General features: G+C 35.1%; 1 pseudogene; it reads right to left on the bottom strand.

Annotated features, from left to right (window-relative positions):
• Positions 1 to 17,261: 17,261 nt before the first annotated feature.
• Positions 17,262 to 18,668, bottom strand: LOC121496173 (annotated as a pseudogene).
• Positions 18,669 to 25,967: the final 7,299 nt, after the last annotated feature.

The following is a 25,967-nucleotide window of genomic DNA, read 5'->3' as shown; positions in this document are numbered from 1 at the left end:
CTGCCTGTGTCTCTACCCCCCTCTATCTCTCTGTCTCTCATGAATAAATAAATAAAATCTTAAAAAAAATTATATTTGTCGGAAGAAAGCTATTTGTCTCCTTTAGTAAAGAAACTTAGGCAGAACATGAACTTTATTGTGACAAGTCGCAGAACATATAAAGCTTTAACTAAAAATTTTGGTAACAGATGTGAATATTCATTCATTTCCTTTCTTATCTTTCTAAACAAAAGTTAGTAACTAGTCCAGAGTTCAACATTATCACAGCACTTAGTCATCAGCTTATTTAGTTAGTTTCTCACTAGGATTTTTTATTAACTGAAGGTTGAACCCCGTGGCTTCTAGGTATAGCCATGATTTTAATCAAGCCAAAATCGAATCTATTCAGGACACATAATTATATCACAAATTGTCTTCTTTTTTTTTCTCCCAGCAATATTAAACTGATCAGTGGAAGACAGAGTAGGAAGATAGTTGTCTTTAACGATAACGGAAATGTTTCCAAGTCAGCATAACAGAGGTAGGGGGGAATCATAAAGACTATGACAGTTTGTAAAGGTGCTTATTATAATGAAGACTTATGGAATATTAACTGTGTAATTAGGATATGAAGAGCTGATAGTGATAGTCCATGGACTGTAGATAACAGAAAATTTTAAGAATTATTTTGATAGGACTAAGCAAGCTGGAAGATTAGGCGTTAAATGACTGGGTTCTGGTCACATGTTGTTCTGAACTCATAGGGCTTTTTGGATCACATGGATGTCTTGGTCAAATGGGTTTCTAGGCCAAATTAGAGGACTGGTCATACAATGGGGCTGGTTGTATGCACCATGAGACCAAATGTCCCATACTTTTGTCAGTACCCTACATAATTTATCCAGGTTACCCTGAGGTGACCTGGTCTCTCACAAGAAGTAGACAGCATCAAAAACAAACTTGTATTCTCATAATTTGGTCAAGGTTCACATTGCTAATACCAAATCCATTTAAATAGAATTTAACATGGAAATATTTTTATTTATTTTATTTTTTATTTTTTTAACATGGAAATATTAAATGAAAAGAGTTTTATGGAAGTTATTTTTGTTCATCAGATACATGTAACAAAGCCTTTAATCTTTCCTTTACAGAACCTGTTTTTTTATTCAAAAAATAATTTGAATAATAATTCGAATTCCAGAGTATGTTCACAAAGAATCTCATAATGAAGTCAATTCAAGAATAGGACCTTTCCCCCCCAAATAATATATAGTAGCCAACATGGAGATAAGTTGCATATTAATGATTACAGGTGTGGCAAATTTTATTTGACAAAGATGACTATAATACTATCTCTCACTCTATAAACTCTTCTGTATATTGTGACCTTCCTGTTCACCTAATCAAAAACTGGAGCCAAAACCTTTAAATTCTGAATTGGCTCTAGTGACTCACTTATAATCAACAGAATGAGGCTAGAGTGACACAGGCTGACTTCTGAGTTGTACATGTTAGTCTTTTATTTCTTTTTAAGATTTTATCTATTTATTCATGAGAGACACACAGAAAGAGGCAGGGACATAGGCAGAGGGAGAAGCTGGCTCCCCGTGGGGAGCCCAATGCAGGACTTGATCCCAGGACCCCAGAATCATGACCTGAGCCAAAGGCAGACACTCAACCACTGAGCCACCCAGGCATCCCTGTTTTAGTTATCAGTGAAGGCTTAAAAGAAAGTGAAAAAATATCACTCAGCCAGAGGAAAAAGGATCCTTGTTATATAGTGGCAGAAAATTTGGCTATACTGTCACCTACAGTAACATGAAAAATGGAAAATACATCTAACAAACTAATTGAATTTGCCAAGGATATTTCCATGTTGAATTTTTAAAGTGCCACCAGGTTCCTTTTAGTTATGTATGATAGAATACAAATAGAAATCAGCTAAAAAGGAATTATTCAGTTTTCAAGCAAACTTTAGAAAAAGTTTATAAAAGAGACAAGACTTGCTAAAGTTTGGAAAAAAAAAACAAAACAAAACTACTTTTTATTCCCAGCCTCTTCTGCATGCAAAAGAATTTCAAAATAGTAAAGAGACTCAGGGCAAATAATTAGATCTGCAAAGTTGTCAGGAAAATGTGGCCTCAGAGTAAATGTAAAGCCAGGGGTGTGATTGAAAATCTCTTTGTTAAAGTCTCCAAAAAAATTTTAAGTGATGCCTCATAGACCCTTTAAGACAGACAGAAGTTTACTAAAGTTCTTTAGTGTGTGCCCCTGAGGTACTCTCTGGTAAAAAGTAGACTTCTATTAAGTCTAACAGATGATGTTCCACAGCTGTCTCACAGGAAGTCCAAAGTTGAAAGAATTTATCACAGAGATTAGTGCACGTGGATTTCTTTTAATGAGTAGATTATAAACTGGTACGTAAGAAACCCAGCGGTTTGTTTTTTCTTTTTAAAGAATTTTATTCCCTTGGACTACAAGTGACAAATGCAAAGCAAGACAAAGAGGCTTCTGGAACTAGCAACATATCCACTTAGACTGCAAAATTGCTACAGAGCAGTGGCTGCTGCGTACCTTTCAATGACCCTACTTTCTTTTTTTTTCTTGAAGATTTATTATTTATTTATGTATTTATTTATTTATTTATTTGTTTATTTATTTATAAGATTTTATTTATTTGTTTGTTTATTTATTTATTTATTAGAGAGTGGGGGGAGAGGGAGAGGGAGAAGCAGGCTTCATGCGGGGAGCCTGATGTGGGACTTGATCCCGGATATCCAGGATCATACCTCAGGCTGAAAGTGGCACTAAACCGCTGAGCCAGCTGGGCTGCCCCCTCATCCAAGGTTTTAAGCTATTCTTCGTACTGGAGCATAGTTTTACTGAAAATAATTGGCCATTGAGTATGACTTTGCTGATCTACTCTAAAACATATAGCATTTCTAAATAGGTTAGAATATCTAAAGGTGCCCCCCCCAAAAAATGGTTTGCATTTAAAATAATGAATCTAACGCTTGTCTTCTTAATCTATATCTCAGCAGAATTCAAAGACTTACCAGTCCCCCCATACTTAAGTATTATATTATTTTAGCTCTGATACAACTACATTTTACTGGGTATTTTTGTCTGTGACTAAGTGTATACAATGTATTATTATATTTCCCCTCAATCTACCAATATAACTTCTTATCTTGAGAAGATTAAAATTTATATACCTAAAGTTACATGAACTAGGGTAGACTTGATTAAATGAAGTAGATTCAAAGTTAAAGCATAAAGCAATTTCACCCACTCTCATATGTAAACCTTCTAACTGCTTTGTTGAATTGTTCATCTCTCTCACTTTAGAAAATATTGAGTAAATCCCCAAGCTTTTATAATCACATTCTAGTATTTAAAAGTCCTGTCTGGTCTAATGACAAAACTTTATTCTCTCATTTGATTCAAACTATTCTTTTTCCAGGCAGCTTTGACCTGAATCTGTCAGAGCAGCTTTCAAATACTTCATGTATAGTTTCTTTCTTGTGTTTGCTTTACCTCCTCTTCTACATTTCAGTTGACTAGTACATCTATTCCCAGACTTATGTGCAGGGTAATGGGTTATAGGAAACAAGCATAACGTTATGCAGTCAGTATAACTGTAGTACGACATCAAGATCACCTTTGTGTTAACTGCTGAAATAAAGTACTTTGGCTCATCAAAGAATATTTTGGGAGTACCTCCAAGATAACCATCACTGAAAGCCACTTTTCCTTTAGCTCCCTGATGAAAATGAAGCTTCTTCCAATTAGGCTTTTATGACTTGCTCTCTAAGCCTTTAGCTTCTTCTTCTTCTTTTTTTTTTTTTAAGATTTTATTTATTTATTAGAGAGAGAAAATTTGAGCTCTAGGAGGAGGAGAGGCAGAGGGACAAATAGCCTTCTCTGAGAGTGGAGTCCAATGTGGAGCTTGATCCCAGGACCCTGAGATCCTCACCTGAGCGGAAGTCAGATGCTTCAGCAACTGAGCCACTTAGGTGCCCTTCAGCCTCTAGCTAGCTGTCTATACCAAACACAGTCTCTTGAGATCACTTTCTCCATGCTTCCTTCCACAAGGTTCAACTCTAGCCCAGAGGAAACTGCCCTGTAGGATTTAAGTTCTGTTCTTTTCCCATGAAGCTCATGTCACTCTCCTGCCACAGGCTACTAAAACCTGTAGACATTTTTAGGCTTAAATCAGAAAACGCTTCTTGTATCCTTAAACATTTAAAGAACACAAATATCATCTCTGAATAGTTCTCTTAACTTTACTTCACATAACTTGCCCAATAACAGCTCTCTCTCCAAATAAATTCCCAATTTGTAGGGTTTGTTTTTGTTTTTGTTTCACCATTGCTCTCTTTTATCAGCATATAGGCTGCAGTTGGATAAATAACTAGTTTTACAGTATCTTACTATGTTCTGCTTATGATCTAGCACCTAGTGTTGCCTACGGGAACCACTCCCCAAAGCAAAGAATCTCCAACATAATAGGAAAAGTTCCATTTGGCACTGTGTTGCAAAGAGTCATTTCCTAAAGATAACTTGAGACCTTTAATTCTAATTCTGTATCTCCAAAAAGGTCATGAAAAAATCAAGAAAACTAAGATTAAAGACCAATGACTACTTTTAATTACAATAATAATTTTCATACTTTTGATATTTTGTGGTACACTTTTTCAGTAATCATGTCTATATCAATAAGTTTTTAAACTATTTACGGTATATATAATTAGGAGAAGAAACTAGACTCATTTGTACAAAACCTATCTCTAGATACTTAGGTATAAATTTAAAATTATTAAAAGTAGGTTATATTAAACACACTGAAATAGGTTGATTAAAATGCAACTTTATATTTCTGAGTTATTTAAAGTCTTGCTAAATAGACAAGGTCCCTTCAGGTATGACTATCACATTGGATTATGTCTTTCCCACAAACATCCAGTAACCCTCCCTTGCTTATGACATTAACCTCACTACTGTTCCTTTTATACATGTTTCCTAGTTCTCCAACAAACCTATCTCACTTCACCTCCACACTTATTATTCCCTTTTGCTCATCCATGTATACTTCATGACATAAGAAACTCATTACTCAATTCCCCCAGGTGTCTTCTTCCCTGAGTCTCTCTAGTTAAAGTCCTATGCCCCAAATTGTACTAACTTACTTAGATGTTTCTACTTAGGCTAAATGCAGATATGTATGTGAGGTTTACCTCAACTAGATTTTAAATTACTCAATCCTAAACCTTTTTTTGTTTACTCTACAGTGCCTCAGATAGGACAGTATATAAACAGAGCAGGCTGGCCACACATTCCATTGGTGATAATTTATTATGCAACCAAATATAAAACTCTACTATAGAGTGGAGCTCTTAAATTTCACCAGAGAAAAACAGAGTGATATGACTGTCAATATAAGTTATGCGGTAGCACACCATGGCCTGATTTATTTGTTATGCATATCCTTGATTATCAAGTTATGCCTATACTTGATTTCTGATATGTCAACAAAGATATAAACTGATAAAATGCCTCGGAAGGGCATTGTTTATATTTTAATCATATACGTATGCATGTACTGGATAGGTTTGATATGTGTATCTCATATATGAAATATATATGTAGGTGTATGCAAACAGAATGTATACTACAGAATGTAAACATCCTAGCTGACTGTGCCCATCATGCCTCCAAATAACTGCAGTGATCAGCTAAGCCACTCCAGAAGAGGAGAGCCGCCAGGTTGACCCATAAAATCATGAATTAAATAATTGGCTACTGTGAAGCCCCTAGATTTTGGGGTAGTTCATTACATATTTTAAGCAGTAGTTAGAACTAGGTACTTATCCAAAGGATACAAACAGTGATTTGAAGAGGCACTTGCACCAATGTTTATAGCACCAATGTCCACAGTAGTCAAACTATGGAAAGAGCCTGGATGTCCTTCGACGAACAGATAAGAAAGATATTATATATATATATATATATATATATATATATATATATATATATATATATATATAATGGAATTATATTCAGCCATTAAAAAAAGAAATCTTACCATTTGCAACAATGTGGATAGGACTAGAGGGTATTATGCTAAGCAAATTAAGTCCATCAGGGAAAGACAAGTATATGATTTCACTCATATATGGAATTTAAGGAAGAAAACAGATGAACATAGGAGAAAGGAGAGAAAAATAAAATAAGACAAAATCACAGAGGGAGACAAACCATAAGAGACTGTTAACTATAGGAAACAAACTGAGGGTTGCTGGAGGGGAGGTGAGTGGGAGGAGGGGATAACTGGGTGATGGGTATTGAGGAGGGCACTTAATGATGAGCACTGGATGTTATATGCAACTGATGAATCACTAAACTCTACCTCTGAAACTAATAATACACTATATGTCAATTAATTGCTTTTAAATAAAAAACAAATAAAATAGATACAATTGCATATTTATTGAGAATACAAAATGAATTACATTACAATAATGTATTATGCTGATGCATATATTTTAATCCAAAATAATTTGATCACGATCTCAATTTTACCAAATGCGTAAACTTGAATTTACACCTGATGTCTTTGGAAACTTGAATTTCTCTTCTTGCTTATAAAATAGACCACAGATTTTGGTGGGTAGACATACTGAGAGTTTAGATGGTCCCACAGAGAATAGCTATAAGATCACAGGTAATAAATGCAGCTCTGCAAACAATTGCCAGCAAAACAACATTCAGCCAATAGAATAAAGGAGAACAAGAATGAGAGCTCAGGGACTTACCTCATTAGTGCTTCACATTCATTTTAGTAATGAGTTTGATGTGATAGATAAATGAAATACTTTAGCTGGCAAAAACCATTTGAACTTCATAACATTCTAATGGTAATTCACATTTTTTAACCTTTGTATAAAAACAAATTAAAAAACCCAAGATTCCTATCCACAAAGTTACAGCACAATCAGATCAAATGAAATACTATAATAAAATTTTCCTTAACTTATATTCCAAACATCTGATTTTTTTAATATGAAAGGATTTCAAGCTAAGGAAATTGTATGTATACATGTAAAAATAAGGAAGGCAATTCTATGAGTATATTTCATATCTTATGAACTATTGTTTTTTTTTTTTTCATATTATTTCATTCAAATGGCCATCACTGGGCTAAAAACGTAGGATGTTAAGATGAGGCACTTAGCTTAATACTATTCCAATGCATGTGTATATCACATTTTCTTAATGCATTTCATCTTTTGATGGTAACTTGGATTGTTTCTGTCTCTAGTCTACTGTGAATAGTGCTGCAATGAACATGAGGGATGTAGATATCTCTTTATGTTGATTTCAATTCTTTTGGGTATATTTCCCAAACTGGAATTGCTATATCATGTAGTTCTATCTTTATTTTTTCATTATTTTAAGATTTTATTTATTTGATAGAGAAAAATAGTGAGAGAGAGCACAAGCAAGAGGCAGGAAGAAGAAGAAGCAGGCTCCCCACTGAGCAGCGAGCCTTACATGGGGCTCGATCCCAGGACCCTGGGATCATGACCTGAAGTAAAATCAGATACTTAATGGACTGAGCCATCTAGGTACCCCACATAGTTCTATTTTTAATTTTTAAGGAATCTCCCTTCTATTTTCCATACCTGTTGTACTATTTAACACTCCCACTAACATTATTACAAGAGTTCCAATTTCTCTACAACCTCACCAACACTTGCTATCTTTATTTTATTCTGTTTATTTATTTATTTATTTTTTATTTATGTTTGTTTGTTTGTTTTGTTTTGTTTTGAAATTAAAGTTGTCCTAATAGGTTTGAGATATCTCATTATAGTTTTAATTTGAATTTCCCTGATAATGATATACATTTCATATACATCTTGGCCATTTGTATGTTGTCTTTGGAGAAATACCAATTTGAGTCTTTTGCCCATTTTCTAATTGGGTTACCACAAAAAAGGCAGGCACAAGAAAACTCTGGAAAATGTTGGATAGAAATATCACCTTGATTGTGGTGATGGTAACATGTATGTTTGCATGTGTCCATACTTATCAAATTGTATACATTAAGTACCTACAGTTCTTTATTACTTATACCTCAATAAAGCCATGAAAAAATAAAGATGAACTTAACCTCAGAGAATATACCTAAGGCCTAAGAAAAACAAGGTCGTATTTACTATTCATCAGGCCCTGCTCTAAGTGCTTTTAGTACACAGCATTAACTCTCGCTGCTGCTGGAACTCTTGATGCTGCACACCAGTCCAATGAAATAGTTACTGTTATCATACAACAGGAAGCTAAGCCAGAGAAAAGTGCCATTGCCACTAGGTAAAAAGTAGAGAAGGGACAAAAGTCCTGGCAGTCTGCTCTTTTTAAATTGATACCCAACTTCCTCTGCCTTGCCTGATGAACTGAGCTGGGAATTAGCTATTGAAGATCGAATAGCAAGTGAACTCAAGCAGTAAGTATTTGATTCCTTAAAATGACAGTTAAGGGCAACAGAATCTGATACAGTTTTCAGTCTTCCATCATACTGGCCTCAAGAAGTTTGAATAAAATCAGCCAAAGAGAAATTTACCAGAGGTTGGAAACTCATCTGCTTAATTCCCAGTTTTTGAAGACAGCAGCCAAAACACACCCCCACATCTGCAGTGAAATCTTTACCACAACATCCCTGTGAGAAGGCAGAGATGTCACCAATTTACAGCTAAGGAAGACAAAGCTCAGAGGGGTTGAAATATTTGCTACATGTCCCCTGTTTGTAAGCAGATTTTCTTCCTTCAATTGCATCATTCCTTTCCTTATGTCACATATTTATGATCTCAGCTTATAAGTGTCAAAGAACTCATGCAATATCAGACCACCTGGCAAGTCCCCAGTCCCCCTTCTCTTTTTTTTTTTTTAACTTGAAACTAGAGGTATGGATATCTGACTCTTGTTTTTACAATTAACTGTAACCACTGGGAAAAATACAAGGTATGACTTTCATGTAAAATATTGATAAGTAAATTTACATGGATTGAAATTTCTCGTCTTCCTTTATAGATTAAGCTACTTGCCTCCAAGCAGTATTACTCCTAATTATACTAATAAGAGTGATCAAATTAAATTCCGTGATATTAGCACTGGAAATTGACTTTCCTTGTTTGCAATCACTGAAGTCCATATAACTGATTTGGTCTCAATTCTCTGGAGCTTCTTGAAAATGACCTCTAGCTCTTTGTATAAATTAATTTTTTTAAAATGCTTTTACATTTGGAGAACAGGGCTGAGACCTGTAGGTCAAGGATAAAAGAAAATTAAACTTTTAACGTTTTAGATTTTCTTTTCTTCCTGTGGTTATTAAACTTGTAAATGTATTTTGTGTGAATAAGGATTATGTTTTGTTGTTGTTTTTTTTAATGCAGTCTATTTTAAAAGTGGCTTGAATACTGAACATAAAAGAAATACATTACGGATGAATTAAAGTAGGTTTCGAGTGATGAAGCCTAGTCGTATTTTAGTCCAAAATAGCAATGGTAGCAGTTTTTTCTGCATAAGTCTACAATTTAATGACCAGAGATTTAATGAGAGCACATCCTTCAAAAATATGCAGGAAACAATTAGCCATAGTGTAAAGGCAGTATTTGAAAAATGATACATGAAATATACAAAGCAAGTGAAATAGGAAGACAGAAGAAAGAAACAAATTCTTTGGTGAAGGATGAGAGAATACTTCGTGAAAGGAGAATTGTAGCTTAGTTTAAGAGTAGATTGGAAGTTTCTTCTGGAAAGAAAATTTAATTCAGGTTGAGGAAAGAACAACAATATGGCACAAATGCAACACAGTTCTTGGTAGAATAGGACAGTGCTTGATGTGCATTTGCTGTGGTTATATCTGGACTGAAAGTTCTCAACAGATTCTTTCAAATACCTGCCAAATCTAGGAAATGGAATTGCCACAGTACAGACATCTATTGCATGGAAGTCATAGAAGCTGTGGGTAGTTAAACCTCTTTCAATCTGTGAGCATTGTAGCACCTGACAATTAGAAAATGATAGTTTTTTGTCAATTTTTGTTATTGGAGTAAGGCCTAAGATGAACTAAAGTTTACTCTAAAACTAATTTTAGAGACAAATTCTAAGAAAAAACTGAAAATAAAACAGAAGCATAGAGTCAATGAAGCTATGTTTAAAATTCTTCAGGGAAATCTCAAATAACCATTTAATCAAAAGTCTAATGTGGTAATTGCCAGCAATCTAATCTATTCATTAAAGCATCATCACTAATGACTAAACTTGTAAACACTGTTTGCCAAAGTTACAAATACATTCTTATTTTTAAAATTTTATGACTGAAATATAAATTCTTCATTTTGGTTTTTCCACATTTAGTCTGAATGATGGAGACTTAATGAATGTGTTCTACTTTATTGCTGTGACAGATTTTCTGAATAGTGATACTGGAAATTAACATTTTTCAATTTAAAAAGTGCAGTCACATAATACTAAAACTTCTAGGATAAAACAATGTAGAGTTGTTTTTTTTTTTTGTATTCATTCTACATATGACATATGTAGGTCAAATTAACTCACGAGAGGTACTTTAAAACCATCTTGGAGCACCTTTGTGGTTCAGTGGGTTAAGTGTCTAACTCTTAATTATGTCTCAGGGTCATAATCTCATGGCTGTGAGAGAGAGCCCCATGTTAGACTCGGTGCTGGGCATGGAGTCTGCTGCTTAAGATTCTCTCTTAAGCCCTGCATTCTGCCCCTCCCCTCTGCATTCTCTCTTTCTCAAATAAATAAATATATCTTTTATTTTTAAGCTACTTCTTATTGTAATTAGAGGTAAGTGTTACAATAGTGGCTTATGCAAGGTATAAATGGAAGGAGAAAAGGTAGAGCTAACTGCCAGAGGTATGAAGGTAAGGTATCTACTACCACGGCAATGCCATTGAAGGGAAGGCAAAAGAAGGATGGCAATATTTCATCATTGAAAAGCAAATACAAAGGCATAGGAGCATGGACAGTCACTGGGAAAAAAGCAAGCAGTTTGGTGTACTAGTATGCAGTATATTTGTAGGATCAGTTGGGAAAGTGAAGGAGATTAGCAGAAAATGTAGAAGATGGAAGTACGCTAAAAAGATTTCAGTTTACTGTAAATGCTGTTGAACATGGGATTGACAAGCATTGAATTTTCTTAATACAATTAATGTCAGCTTAAATTTGGGGTATTTGGGGCACCTAGGTGGCTCGGTGGTTTAGTGCCTGCCTTTGGCTCAGGTTGTGATTCCAGGGTCCGGGGACTGAGTCCTACATCATGCTTCCTGCAGGGAGCCTGTTTCTCCCTCTGCCTATGTCTCTGCCTCTCTGTCTCTGTGTCTCTCATAAATGAATAAATAAAATCTTAAAAAAAAAAGTTTGAGGTATTCAATTTAGGAATCAGGAAAAGGGATGCTTAGAGAAAAAGAAGAGGAAAAAACAGCTGGAAAATACTGTAATATCTGAGTTGAAAGAGAAACTGAAGTCCTACATTCTCAAACTCAGTCTTTTATTTCAGATGTTGAAATATTGATTATTTATCACAATGATTAACTCAGACTTGTTTATTTATTTATTTATTCATTCATTCATTCATTCATTCGAAACACAGACAGAGAGAGAGAGGCAGAGACACAGGCAGAAAGAGAAGCAGGCTCCACGCAGGGAGCCCAACGTGGGACTCGATCCTGAGACCCAGGATCATACCCTGGGCCGAAGGCAGATGCTCTACTGCTAAGCCACCCAGGCGTCCCTAATTCAGGCTTTTTTATATGAGACTTACATCTAATAATTGAAGTGCCAATCCCACATTAGATTCTAGAAAAGCAAAACAGTTAGGACATAGCCCCTGACCTGGTAGAAATCATGGTATTATGGGATACAAATAGGAATAGAGATGGCTATACAAAGCCAGGGATTACAGAAATATAAATTATAATTATATGGGATAAATCTATGCACAGGATGAAAGAATTGTGAGGATTATTTCATACCTCAACTTCTGAGATCTGTATCTTAAAGTATAACCGTGTTTACTCTCAAATTCTGGATAGCATTTCTCTTTGTTTCAACTAATTCTATTAGTAGCATTAATCTTTATAGAATTCTATGTTAATTATGCAAAACAAGCAATGTATAGATTAGATTGCATATAGTAAAGGAAAATATTTTTGGGGGGAGGTTATTAGAAAAATCATTTATATATTTCTAATCATTTAAAAAATTTAAACATACAATTACTATATTGGGATATCATAGGAGGTAAAGTATATATCTATATCTATTTATATTATGGCAATATTAAACTTGTAGAGTCAAAAGGAGAGACAATATCAGAGGGGAAAAAAAAGAAACTGAGAACAAAAGAGTATAACAGAGCCTACTCCCATACCTGGAGTCCTACTAGGTGCTTAATAAATGATAATTTAAAAACAGATGTTTGACTTGATTTCTCAAAGAAATATTTAAATCATTATTTTCCATTTTAAGTTTAAATATAATTTGTAATTCAATTCTAATTTTTTATTTAAAAATTTTAATATTTAGCTTTATTTTTTCTCATGAATCATTAACTTTCTCAAAAAGCTTATTGCTTGTCAAATTCAATTATAGCCCTTACTAAAATAATAAATATAAAGAAAAGTTTAAGATCTAAATATAAAAATTGAAATTATTTTCCAGAAATGTTTCCAAATCGATATTCTGTTGGAATATTTAAGACAAATAATTTTTTCACTTAAAGATGAGTGATTAGGGCAGCCCCGGTGGCCCAGCGGTTTAGCGCCACCTTCATCCCGGGGTGTGATCCTGGAGACCCAGATCGAGTCCCACATGGGGCTCCCTGCATGGAGCCTGCTTCTCCCTCTGCCTCTCTCTCTGTGCCTGTCATGAATAAATAAATAAAATCTTAAGGAAAAAAAGAGTGAATAGTTTAAGAAAATGAAGATATAAATTGAGATTTTAATTTATTTATTAAATTGAGATTTTAATTTATTTATTATTTTTAATTTATTATTTTTACTTTCCAATAGTAAATCAGGCCTACTGTCATTTATCATTATAGCAACATGTACATGAAGAATGGCCACTGGATTACATCTGCTGAAAGTGATATAAAAAGGATAGGATGGAAAAAAAAAAAGAAATTCTGTTCTTTCAACTTTATTACATGTGAATTAGCTCTAGATTATTTATCATCTGTTCCAAGACTTTCAGAGAAAGTGTTGGGATTATACAACATACAGCTTTGAAGTTTACAATTTCTATATCATATAGATTATTCATTTGAGTAATTTGCCAAATAGGGGAATAATAGAAGGGAAAAATGAAGCTGTAAGCATGTCTCTCCTCCTACAGCTCTCTATAACTTTGCTTCAGTCCTATGTATTTAAAAGTTCTTTTTCAGGATTTAATTCTAGTCACTTTTCTGGATCAGTTTAGATAAAGAGATACAGAGAAAACACACACATACATAATATTTTTTTCTGTTATACATGTACTATATGAAGAAGCTCTTTGATTACTCCTCTCTCAGGAGTGTTATAAAAGTCCCAAGGCCCCAGAAGAATTCACTGCCCCCTTCTTGTCTCTGAGATATTTCTTCTCATCCAATACCATCATTGCACTATAGAGCACATCTAGAGCCTTCCACACTTCAATGTATCATCTGACAGAGGGTGCCACCACTCCCGCATTCATTTTTGGAGATATAATTTTGACTACAGTGTGTAAAAAGCAAAACAAAACATAAAACACCAGGTAATTATTTAATAAAAGTTTCCTTCAAAGGTAAGTAATAAAATTGGTTGCACCAGGAACAAAATAAAATAAGCACATTTTGGAGATGGATTAGATAAAGCTATTACAAAAAGAATTGTTTGAATATTGTAGAGTCTGTTTATGGGGTTAACACGAACCAATAAAACTTAATAATCAGTTAGTGGGGACTTTCCCCATAAGACAGTTAAAAAAATGTAAAATGTCTCTATGAAAACAATAGAAAAATTGAACATAGCAGGAGTTTCAAGAGATAGATAGGATTTAACTTATGATAAAAGTGACATTTATCTTCCATAAGACTAGATTATTCCCTCTAAGCAAGATTATGGGAAAAATAGCTAATCCTCTGGATGAAAATTAAATTATACTCTGTTTTACATTATATAGAAAAAAATTCTTAATGGATTAGAAATATAACAAGGGACTCCTGGTTGGCTCCAGTAATTGAGCATCTGCCTTTGGCTCAGGGTGTGATCCTGGAGTCCTGGGATTGAGTCCCACATCTGGCTCCCTGTGAGGAGCCTGCTTTTCCCTCTGTATATGTCTCTGCCTCTCTCTCCATGTCTCTCATAAAGAAAGAAATAAAATCTTAAAAAGAAAAAGAAATCCAACATTTTTTTTTAAAAAAAATTGCAGACTGGTATTATCACTTTTAATTCAGGGATAAAGAAAACAACATTTGAAAGAAGTGGCCCAGTGGTTGCTGGAGGGGGGGAACATTGTGGGTAGTGTGAGAAGGAATGAGGCTTTAGGAATAGAGACCAGCCACTGGTCTTCAAGTCTGATTAATCAGATTGATATGAAGTCTCCTGAAGTTTAACTTTCCCTTAGGGTTTTATGCTTTGATTCCTGATGTATGACTTTTTTAACCACAGCTTTAACATTCAGACCAGTTGTAGAGTTATTTCATTTTTCGGGTCACCATTGCAAAGCTAACTGGTGTTTAATAGTATAGTATCACAAGCCCTATTAAATTGATACCAAACATCATTAGGACATCAGATATGGTAACACCCTATATGTTAATGCATCCATACATTCTATCATTTATCTATGTATCTATCTATCTAGGCCAATTGAGATGAGAAATTTTGTTCAGTTACAGCCCAATTCAAATTTTAAGGAGTTAAAATATTCATTTTTTTTCCGATCTTATCGGAGAGAGTCTATGACTAAGTTTATATTAAAAGAAAAAGTCAATGTTGCAACTATATTATACTCAGTTTAATCTATTTTTAAAATTTATTTATTTATTCATGAGAGACACAGAGGCAGACAGGCAGAGGGAGAAGCAGGGTCCATGCAGGAAGCCTGATGTGGGACTTGATCCTGGGACCCTGGGATCATGCCCTGAGCCAAAGGCAGATGCTCAACCGCTGAGCCACCCAGGTGTCCCTCAGTTTAATCTAAATAGCTCCATTTTAATCAATGTTCATCAAAGTGAGTCTGACAAACATTGTAAGGCAGAAAATAATACATAAGGAAAAACTTCAAAGCCCAATGAAAAAGTAAAATAAGATAATTTTTTTTTTTGTGCTAAGGTCTTGTGCCTTGAGCTATTCTTTTCAATTATTAAATAGCGACATAATATGCCTGGGGTGGGGGAGGAGAATATATATATATATATATATATATATATATATATATATATATATATATATATATTCCCATATATATATATATATGATTTTACTTAAAAAATGATAGCGTGAAAAAATATGTTGTAGTAGTGCCAGAAGTCAAAGAAATATGCTCTGAAATAATGTCATGGATATGCATTCATAAAAAATAAAAGTACCTCATAAAATCTAAAGGTAAAATAGTAGAGCTAAGTTGCATCTGGCAATTAAGTTGAACTTCTTGAAAAAATCAAACTCAATATCATATAAGAGTATTTTTATTGATAGAGGTATTATTTTTCTGCATCATCTCTGCATGTTGCATAATTTATAAATTGTGTCTTATGTTTGTGGTCAACATGATCTTCTTAAAGGACAGGTAGTTCTAACATTCTATACAGCATCTATACAGTTTTTGTGAAAAATCAATGCCGCTGGCATTCAGGTCAAGTTGGAGCATGAAGTTCATGCTTTGATCACTCTCTCTGTTCTAAACACACAGTAATGATTGATAAAATATTAAAAAAGAAAATCTAAAAGTTACTGCTGAGCTCAAATACAAGATAAAAAATCTCTGTGAGCCAGAAATAGAATAAAAACATGCAGTAATGAGCCAGGCTGAAACTGCGGGCTTACTGAATTTTAGGTGTAAAAGAAGACACTGTTGGCCAGGAGTTTAGTTCTGCAGAGTAAAAAGTACTAGAATTGTTTCACGTAAGATGGTGAGTCTGAACCAGTGTAACTACATGAAGCCAGTGAATGAAATTTGATTCCCTATACTACAGACTTTGTAAATGGAGAAACTATATTATATAAGAAGTTACAAAATGCCATCAGTCATTGTCTGGATCTATAAATCCTAGAAAGTTTCAGAGATGAGTGAACAAACCTCTGAATGGAGCTGAACCAAATCACTGTCTGTGTCCGTGTCCATACTTGCCATATTGCTAATATAACTGTAGGAAAAAAAAAAAAACCCTAAATTTATAAAGATTTGGCCTATAGGATTAAATGAATGTAGGTAACTGAAACATTGTTACAAACTAAAATATGATCTGAAAATGTCAGGAAGAGGGAACCCATACTTCAAATTCCCAAAATTCCAAACATTCCACTCAAGATTACATCTGAAACTAATCTAAGTTTACGTCTAATCTTTAGTTTACATCTAAACTATATCTAATATATATATATATATATATATATATATGGCAGAATGTAAAAACTTTCCACCTGGATTTTATAACAGATTCTTTTTTTTTTTTAAAGACACATTTATTCAACATCATGATCAGACTATTACAATTAGCAATCAACAGCATGGGTACAAAAAAAAAAAAATCTACATTAAAACCCTTTGTTGGGGGGGATCCCTGGGTGGCTCAGTGGTTTAGTGCCTACCTTTGGCCCAGGGCGCCGTCCTGGAGTCCCGGGATCGAGTCCCATGTCGAGCTCCCAGCATGAAGCCTGCTTCTCCCTCTGCCTGTGTCTCTGCCTCTCTCTCTCTATGTCTATCATGAATAAATAAATAAAATATTAAGATAAAATAAAATAAAATAAAACCCTTTGTTGGAATGCTTTACACTTTCCACAGAACAGAAACTAAAATAACCTGTTATACAATTAGTCACAAATATAGTCCTCGAGTTTTTTGCCCATATACGTGAGTTTTGTCTAAAACGTGTCCTCTTTGTAGCAGCTAGGCCCTGCCGCCACTGTGCTTGGCTGAGTTCACAAAACTGTTGTAACCTGTAGCTTTCCTGTCACTTCTCTGGCTCTACTCTCCTGCTAAGCTTTGTTTACTGTCAGTAATTAAAACCTTCTGTCACTGCCATAGCTGCTGCTGCTGGAACGGCCAAAGCCACCTTGGTTTCGTGGTTTGGCAAAGTATTGGCCTCCATCACCATAGGGGCCAGAGCTTCTGCCTCCAAAATTTCCTCCTTTAGTGGGTCCAAAATTTGAGGATTGATTGTTGTAATTGCCAAAATCATTATAGCTTCTGCCACCTCCAAAGTTGCTTCCATCATTACCGAATTCATTATAGCCATCCCCACTGCCACCGTATCCACCATCACCTCGATTGCCACTGAAGCCACCTTGACCACTGAAGTTCCCTCCCATGACCAAAGTTGTCATTCCCACCAAAACCACCTTCACAACCACCACCAAAGTTTCCAGAACCACTTAGACCTCTTTGGCTGGATGAAGCACTAGCCATCTCTTGCTTAGATAGGGCTTTCCTTACTTCACAATTGTGGCCATTCACAGTATGGTATTTTTGAATGACAATTTTGTCTACAGAGTCATGGTCATCAAATGTCACAAAAGCCACTTTTTTGCCACTGCCTTTGTCAGTTATGATCTCAATCAATTCAATTTTTCCATACTGTTCAAAATAATCTCTTAGATGATGTTCTTCAATTTCTTCTTTAATGCCACCAACAAAAATATTTTTCACAGTTAAGTGGGCACCAGGTCTTTGAGAATTGTGGAGGCCAAGAAAAATTAAGGCCATTCCACTTCAAGTTTACCATTAGCACAAGTACAGCCATCTTAGGCCTCTGTGAATAAGAGCTGAACTTTACAGGAAAAACTGCAGAATGTCCTCAGCAAGGAATTCCATATCAGAAAGACAACAGAGCTCAGAATTGCCCTTGGCAGAGAATCCCATATTAGAATGAGAACAGAGCTCAATGCCCTTGAAAGCCCCATTTTAGAATGTAAACAGAACTTGAAAACTTCCTCTACCCCTTCTGAAAATCCCCTAGACCAACCTATAAAAAACCCAGCTGTAACCCACTTCAGGGTCCAAGTCCCTGCTCTGCTATGTCAGGTATACTTGGACCCAAGCTTGAGCTTGCTAATAAACCCTCGTGGGCTTGAATGGCTGTTGGTCCTTGGTGGTTTCTCAGATTCGCAAACTTGAGCACAAAAAGAATCTTCTCTTGAGACCACCCTCTTTGGTTCCACAACTCTTCCATCCACCTTGTGTGGCCTTGCATTCGTGGTTTCATCCACCTCCTCCACAGTGGCATACATGACAAACCCAAAGCCTCTGGAGCGCTTGGTGTTTGGATCTCTCTTTACCACATAGCCCATAAGCATTCCCCATTGCTCAAAATGGCTCCTCAGACTCTCATCAGTTGTTTCAAAGCTCAAACCACTGATGAAGAGCTTCCACAGCTGCTCAGGCTCTTTGGGAGACTCTGACTTAGACATGACAGTGGTGGGAGGGGAGACTTTAACGATGCTTAGTCAGTGGCGTCCAGGGGCAGAAAGTTATAGCAGATTCTTATAAAGATTTTAATTAGGTTAAAATATTCAAAGAGAAATATGAGTGTATAAATTCTACTTTAAAAAAGAAGTGTCTTTTAAAGAAAAACAAACAAAAACAACATGAGAAAAAAATTATATAGGAAAGCCGAAAAAGGAATTAGTTACTGAAATGCGACATGTGGGAAAACTTCCAGACTTAACACATTTAATAAAAGATCAGTGAATGGTAAGATAGTATGGAGAAATTCACACAGTATATAGCACAGAGATAAAAGGTAATTTAAATACAAATATGAATAAATAGTTAAGAATGTTGGAGATACAGTGAAAAATTCTATTTTTAAGTAATAGTTGTTACAGAAGAAAACAGGTAATAACAGAAAATGTAATATTTGAAGTATTATGAAAAAATATTTTTCCGGTTTCTTTTTTTTTTTTAAGATTTTATTTATTCATGAGAGTCACAGAGAGAGAGAGAGAGAGAGGCAGAGACACAGGCAGAGGGAGAAGCAGGCTCCATGCAGGGAGCTGGATGTGGGACTCGATCCCGGGTCTTCAGGATCACACTGGGCTGAAGGTGGCACTAAACTGCCGAACCAACTGGGCTGCCCCATTTCTCAGGTTTGAATTAAGATATAAATTCCTATTTTGAAAGTACAGAGTAATTAATAATATAAATAAAAGAAAATCTAAGTCCATTAATATTGTAATGAAACAGTAAAACAAAGAAAAATGAACAGTACAGAGAGCTACAAAATGAGAGTGTTTATGAAGAAAGAGTCATTAAATTCATCTTAGATATCTGACCTTCAACAGTCAATTCCAGAAAACAGTATGGTTGTATCTTCAGAATGCTCTAGAAATAAAATGAACTCAGAAGTGTATACCCAGCTGAACACTCATTCAGTAGAAAGAACATTAAGATACATTCAGAAGCAAAAATTAGTTATTAGTGAATATTTGTGATTATTGGAACGTTAGTAAGTCTTGGTACCTAAAGACTCACTAAAGTGGCATAAAATGCCAACCTTTGGTGAGAAGTAAATTGAGAGATAAGAGAAAAATGAGAACATAAGACAAAAAAATAAGCGAGAGTAAATCCATAAAAAATGAAACATTTACATAAACTCTGTTAACAATGGTCTTTAAAAATATTAATATATTATAAAGAATAACCTAAGACTAAGCACAAATAGTCCTAGTGGGTAAATATTCCGTGGGCATTTAACTAAGTCTCTTGTCATAATCAAGAGGAGTATACAGATACTGAATGTATAGAGTAGATTCAGGGATCCCTAAAGTTTTGATACTTTTCAAGCTCCCTGAAACATTAAAATCAAGAGATTCTCAGAAGCTTATCTATGGCAGATCCAAAATATGAAGAAATCTAGCCAATGATTTTATACAAGACTGGGTACCTGTACTTTGGTTTTGAGACTAATATTAATAAGTAACTGATAGAATAATACATACTTTTGCAAGAGAAAGGCAGATGGCCAGGAAGTACTGAGGTGATAAATGACTAGCTAGGTACTATAGCTGAAGTGACTTCATAGCACAGCTTTTGCTTCATCATAAGCTAATTGGTACTAAACATTTCTGGTTTTTCCCTGAAGACTTTTCCCAATTCAAAAGAAATGGCTGTAAAAAATATGCTGTGGTCTTGTTAGAATAGCAGGGTAGAAGGAATGTAAGGCATAGAACTAACACAAGGTAATGTAGTTTGATAACTTCCCCCACATTTATAACTAAGACTTAAAAGGAAAACTGAAATACAAAAAATGAACTTACAGTAATGTGAACCAGAAATCAAACAGTACCTGCCTGAAACTGCAATCTAAGTTAGCATCACCTCAATGGTCCAGAGCATCAAAGGGCATGAATGTGCAATATAGTAGTTTCTAACTTTTAAATGATCTTTATAAAAAAAAGACAAAATACATATAAAGTAAAAATCAAGAGAAGTCAAAATAAAAGTAGAAAAACGAAGATTTATAATCAGAGATTTTAACATAATTCTGTTGGTAGCAGATAAACAAGCAGGAAAATAAAATGGTAAGGTTAAGATTTGAGCACTACACATAAGTTTGACATAGCTGATATGTAGAAACTGTGGTATCCCCAAATTGGAGCCATACATTATTTTCAAGAGCAATTCTTTATGAAAATTGACCTTAAGCTGGACTGTACACGAATCTATTCTGGGCTCCAAATATTTCTCCTTTTAAAAAGTGCAATATCTAGTACACAGACAAGAATTGTCAGACACAGGGATCCCTGGGTGGCGCAGCGGTTTGGCGCCTGCCTTTGGCCCAGGGCGCGATCCTGGAGACCTGGGATGGAATCCCACGTCAGGCTCCCGGTGCATGGAGCCTGCTTCTCCCTCTGCCTGTGTCTCTGCCTCTCTCTCTCTCTCTCTCTGTGTGACTGTCATAAATAAATAAAATAAATAAAAAATTAAAAAAAAAAAAAGAATTGTCAGACACAAATGGTTAAAAAAAAAAAAATCATGAGTGAGAAAGACCAGAATTAGATAGCAGAAACAGACTCACAGGGACCCCGATGTTGGCAATGTTCAAATATAGACTGAAAAATGACTAGAGCAACTGTATCTAAGATGGCAAAAGACAGTGAAAATGTCCAGAGGAACTGAAAATGAGACATGTGGCAGAGAAGATTTAAAAATGAAACCAAAAAATCGCTAACTACAGAAAATAAGAACTTGGGAAAATGAGGTTGACATTGGATCAAATACATAAGAAGACGGAATTAGTGAACTGGGCTATAGGTTAGAAGATAATTATCTAAGACAAAAAAAAAAACAATAAATAGTTGATAATGAGACACATAAAGGGTCAAGTCAGAAAGTCCAACACAAAAGTGTCAAGCGAGAGACAGAGAAAGGAGGAGAGGACATTGAAAAGGAGGAAGAAGCAATATTGGGAGCCTGAATTTTTGTTTTTTTTTAATGAAATATCCCAAATCAAAGATTCAAGAAATGCTATAAATTCTTAAAAGAATAAGTTAAAAAAAATCCCTACCAGAACACAGTAGAGATAAACTAAAGAAAAGCAAAGATAAAAAGAAATTTTAAAATGGAAGGTGGCAATAATATCACAGAGACCTCTCTGTGCAAGATGGAAGGCGGCAGGGGGATCCCTGGGTGGCGCAGCGGTTTGGCGCCTGCCTTTGGCCGAGGGCGCGATCCTCGAGACCTGGGATCGAATCCCAACGTCGGGCTCCTGGCATGGAGCCTGCTTCTCCCTCTGCCTGTGTCTCTGCTTCTCTCTCTCTCTCTCTCTCTCTGTGACTATCATAAAAAAAAAAAAAAAAAAAAAAGATGGAAGGCGGCACTCAACATAAATATACTTTCACTATGAGGAAAGAAATTCACTGCTATGTAGAAGTTGAGATTCAGAAAAAAATATATTTTAAGAATGAAGGCTAAATTCAGATGAACAGAGATGCCTGGGTGGCTCAGCAGTTGAACCTCTGCCTTTGGCTCAGGATGTGATCCTGGAGTTCTAGGACCGAGTCCCACATCAGGCTCCTGCATAGAGCCTGCTTCTCCTCCCTCTGCCTGTGTCTCTGTCCCTGTGTGTGCGTGTCTCTCGTGATTAAATAAATATTAAAAAAAAAAATTCAGATGAACAAAACTGAAGAGTTTTCCAGTAACTGACACATAATAAGGAAACATTTAAAGGATGTACTCTAGTCAGAAATGAAAATTATCTAATAGAAAAATATTAGATATTTTTATTCTCTCAATGAAAGAATTTGCAAGAAAAAAAATATATATGTAGAAATATATATACACACTAAATATTTATGTATAGCAATTTCTTTGCAAACTAATAATTATGATGGTTTGTGAAGTTTCAAATATATACATGTGGATCTGTGTTTGCATATATTTAAAATATCATACATATTGAGAAGCTAAAGATGGAATTAATGGATATTTACTATTTTTAGCTAATTTTAAGGACTCATGCTTTAATTTGGAAGGTAACCACTGCAAAAAGAAAGTAACAACACTAAACTACTCTACATTGGGGAAGGTAAACATGGATTGCCAAAAAATATAGAATATGCCTAAAAGAAGAAAAGAAACAGGGAAAAATAAATTTATAGCAGAGAGGATAGGGAGAAAGCTCATAATAAAATGTTAGATATGAACTTAACTATATTAGCGTTAAAGTACATTTAAGTAGATTAATTGCTTTCTCTTTTATAGCCAAAAGAGAAAAAATTTAAATGTAAGTACACATAAAGAATAAAAATTCAGAAATGATCCAACATGCAAAACTATCCCAAATAAATTTTGTGTAATTATCCTAGCATCAAAGGGGAATTTTTAAAAAGGATTTCCAGATATAGAGAGATCCTTTCAGGGATCTCTGGGTGGCGCAGTGGTTTAGTGCCTGCCTTTGGCAGAGGGCGGGATCCTTGAGACCTGGGATCGAATCCCAACGTCGGGCTCCTGGCATGGAGCCTGCTTCTCCCTCTGCCTGTGTCTCTGCTTCTCTCTCTCTCTCTCTCTCATCTCTCTCTCTCTCTGTCTCTGTGTGTGACTATCATGAATAAATAAATAAAATCTTAAAAAGAGAGAGAGATCCTTTCAAAAAACTTCTAATTTTCTCAGAAAATATAATAAATCTAAATTTATATAAATGTAACTATATAGCAGTGTTGTTCAATAGAACTTTCTGGGATAAAAGAAATATTCTGTATCTGCACTGGACAATATAAGAGCTACAGTCCAATATGTAGCTATTGAACATTTGAAATGCAGCTATTGTGACTAAGTCACTGAAGTTTCATTGAATTTAAATTTACATAGGTACATGTGGCTAGTGATTACTGTACTGGACAGAGAACTCATGTATCATCAAAATACATATAAAGTAAAAATCAAGAGAAGGCAAAATAGAAGTAGAAAAATAAAGATTTATAATTGGAATTAGAATTAACATAATTCTATTGGTAGCAGACAAATAAACCGGAAAATAAAATGGTAAGGTTAAGATTTGAACACTACACATAAGTTTGGCATAGCTCATATGTAGAAATTGTGGTATCCCCAAATTGGAGCCGTACATTATTTTCAAGAGCAATTCTTTATGAAAACTGACCTTAAGCTGGACTATACACAAATTTCAGCAAACATGAAAGAAATGAAATCATACAGAATATGTAGGAGAGAACTGGAGATCTAGAGAGATTTAAGGGGCGAAATGAAGTCATATAGTAATAAAATATTTTATTTTGACACAAACTCCTAAATAAAAGATAGACTCAAGAAAAATTTAAAAGGGATTTAAGAAAATATTTTCAACAGACATATGGTATAACAAAAGTAAAGTATATTAATATGCAATGCAGCTATATTTTGCTAACAGAAAAAATTTTAGCCTTACATGTGCATAGTAAAAAATAAGAATGGCAGAAAATCAAAATGCTAAGTATTCATTAAACAAAAATTGAAAAAGAATGTATATTAGCCAAAAGAAAATTAAGGAAAATAATAGTGAATGGAGAAATCAGACGCAATGAAATAGAAGATAAAACTATAAAGAAGGGATGCCTGGATGGCTCAGGGGTTAAGTGTCTGCCTTTGGCTCAGGGCGTGATCCTGGAGACTCGGGATCGAGTCCTACATCAGACTCCCTGCATGGAGCCTGCTTCTCCTTCTGCCTATGTCTCTTTGTGTCTCTCATGAATAAATAAAATCTTAAAAAAAAACTATAAAGAAAATTGAAGGAGCAAAAGCAGTTTTGATAAGACTCATTTAACTTAGGATAATTACCAAAACATGTTAAGAAAGCAAAAGGGGAAAAAAAACACAAGTAAATAGTTTGGGGAATATAAAAGAGAATAGCATGAAAAAGTTGGTATAATTCAAAAGGACTTAAGAATTTCTTACATAACTTTATACCTAATATTTAGAAAATTTCAATAAAATGGGTAAGTTCTAGAAAAATATAAATGATCTAAATGGACACAAGAAAAAATCAAATTCTAAATTGTCCTATATTATTTAAAAAGTGAAATCCATAATTAAATATTTTGATATAGCAAATGTAAGACCTGTCATGTCTTGTCTCTAATTTACAGAATACTGAGCCATGTGTTTGTCTGTTACTATGAGAACCACAGAGGTAGAGGTCAGGGAATGATGGCTGAGCTGAGAGAAGTTATAGAGACAGTGTATATTCCAACTATTTGCATGATAAGGATATAAACTTTTCCTACAGCTAAGTAGCTCTTAAGGGTTAAACTGTCTTCAAGTTACCCCATAAAGGCCAACCTTTTGGGGTGGCAGCCCTCATAAGCAAAAATCTATGGGATGGACCTCTTTTTCTTTCTCTTTCTTTCTTTCTTTCTTTTCTTTCTTTTCTTTCTTTTCTTTCCTTTTTTCTTTTCTTTCCTTTCTTCCTTTCCTTTCCTTTCCTTTCCTTTCCTTTCCTTTCCTTTCCTTTCTTCCCTTCCCTTCCCTTTCCTTTCTTCCCTTCCCTTCCCTTTCCTTTCTTCCCTTCCCTTTCCTTTCTTCCCTTCCCTTTCCTTTCCTTTCCTTCCCTTTCCTTTCCTTTCCTTTCCTTTCCTTTCCTTTCCTTTCCTTTCCTTTCCTTTCCTTTCCTTTCCTTTCCTTTCCTTTCCTTTCCTTTCCTTTCCTTTCCTTTCCTTTCCTTTCCTTTCCTTTCCTTTCTTCCATTCCCTTCCCTTCCCTTCCCTTCCCTTCCCTTCCCTTCCCTTCCCTTCCCTTCCCTTCCCTTCCCTTCCCTTCTTCAAGGTTGAGTGGGGAAGAATGAGTTTGAACCATGAGAGACTCCTAACTCTGGAAATCAAACCAAGGGTTGCAGAAGGGGAGGAGGGTGGGGAATGGGATGACTGGGTGACAGGCACTGAGGAGGGCACTTAATGGGATGAGCACTGGGTGTTATACTATATGTTGGCAAATTGAGTTTAAATTTTTAAAAGGAGAGACAAATGAACTAATCTTAGATGCCAGAAACTATATGCTTAAAGTCTTTGTAGAACTACACTTTCAGCAAAGATCCAAGGGCATCTTGATACAGATTTCTGGCGTTCTTTTTTCTGCACACCTCTCTTTCCTGGAATTCTCCTTCACAATGGTCAGTCATCTCAGACTTCCTGAACTCCATCTCTGCATCTGTTTTCACAGCTCAGCAGTAATGCTGTGGAATCTTGACACCATTCTGCGGATGAAAGGTGACACCA

This window comes from Vulpes lagopus, chromosome 7 (assembly GCF_018345385.1).
Source record: "Vulpes lagopus strain Blue_001 chromosome 7, ASM1834538v1, whole genome shotgun sequence".
Classification (NCBI taxonomy): Eukaryota; Metazoa; Chordata; class Mammalia; order Carnivora; family Canidae; genus Vulpes; species Vulpes lagopus.
The sequence above is the reverse complement of the archived record's forward strand: the minus strand, read 5'-3'. Positions and strand labels throughout refer to the sequence as shown.